Below are 1,548 nucleotides of genomic sequence, written 5' to 3' on the forward strand. Positions count from 1 at the left end.
ATGTCAGGCTGTAGATAAAAGCATATAGTGTAATGTTAAACAGAGAAATCCAGAAGTTACCACAAGAGAGGTAAACAGTAGATCAAAACCACAGTGATATTAGACAGACAAGATAGGCAGAGACAGCAGTGAATAATAACTAAGAACATGATCTTACATGACTGTGTGTACCTGATGCTGCTGGTTATACAAATATTTGACTCAATACTAACTAGCATGTGTGGTCACATTGCCTGTTTTACTAAAGGAAATAATTTTCATGCTCTGAGTTAAGATTATAATAACTTCACAATAAGAGGATATTATTGTCTGTGAGCTTCTTTTATATCAATCCAAACTATGAAGAAAACTTTGAAACTTCCCTTCATCTTTTGTCATCTGAGACCAACTTCTTGCTCCATAACTTCAACATGACATTTTTCACTTCTGCATTCCTCAGGGTATAAATCAGAGGGTTGATCAAAGGTGTTTCAAGTGTATAAAACACAGCTATCATCTTATTCATGGAGAAAGTGGTGGCAGGGTGTGTGTATAAATATGCAAGGACCAAAGAACAAGATGACCACGATGATGTGGGAGATGCAGGTCGACAGAGATTTTTTCTTCCCTTCAGCACTGTGGTTTCTCAGAGAATGTAAGATGATAGCATAGGAGAGCATCAGAATGACAAAACTCACTGTAGAGATGGCCCCGCTGCTGGACACCAAAAGTAGGTTGGTCACAAAGGTGTCTGGACAGGCAAGTTGTAACAAAGGCTGCAAGTCACATAAATAATGTTCAATCACATTGGGACCACAAAAAGGTAAACTCAGGGCCAGAAAAATCTGAGCTAAAGAATGCACAATGGACCCCACCCAGGCCACAGCCACCAATACACCACAGACTTGATGACTCATGAGGGTCGTGTAGTGCAGGGGTTTACATACGGCCACATAGCAATCAATAGCCATGAGGACAAGGATGAAGATCTCCAGGCAGCCAAAGAAATGGAATGAAAAGACTTGGACTATGTACTCATTGAGAGAGATAGTGACCTTCTTCAAAAGGGAGTCAGCAATCATCCTAGGGGCTATGCATGTAGAGAAGCAGGCATCAGATAAAGATAAATGGAAAAGGAAGAAATACATGGGACTCCCAAGTGCCCTGCTGGTCTTGATGGTAGTAATAATTAGAAAGTTCCCCAACAAGGTCCCCAAATAGATAATCAAGAAAGTGGCAAACACTATTTTCTTCCTAACAGGATCTTGTGTCAACCCAAGCAGAATAAACTCAGCCACATTATTATTCAGCTGCATGATTTTATAAATGCAAAGAAGGAGTGAGTTTTAAATACTTTATCAGCAAAAAATAGAAAAGGATTAATTCATGGTATGATGTGTGATTTTTAGGAATATTTTAAGTAAGATAAATATTCTTCAACATGGACATTTTAGTTGTGGTTTCTTAACAAGGCACCTCAACACTTAATTTGTAATGACAACTTCATGGGGTCATTATGAGTCCCTTGTAAGATTGTGAAAAGTAAACTTTTCTATAGCACTCTTCAAA

At 38.6% G+C, this 1,548-nt stretch overlaps 1 pseudogene; it reads right to left on the reverse strand.

Annotated features, from left to right (window-relative positions):
• Positions 1–364: 364 nt before the first annotated feature.
• LOC122431308 lies at positions 365–1,295 on the reverse strand (annotated as a pseudogene).
• Between the last annotated feature and the right edge of the window lie 253 nt (positions 1,296–1,548).

Source organism: Cervus canadensis, chromosome 29 (genome assembly GCF_019320065.1).
Source record: "Cervus canadensis isolate Bull #8, Minnesota chromosome 29, ASM1932006v1, whole genome shotgun sequence".
NCBI lineage: Eukaryota > Metazoa > Chordata > Mammalia > Artiodactyla > Cervidae > Cervus > Cervus canadensis.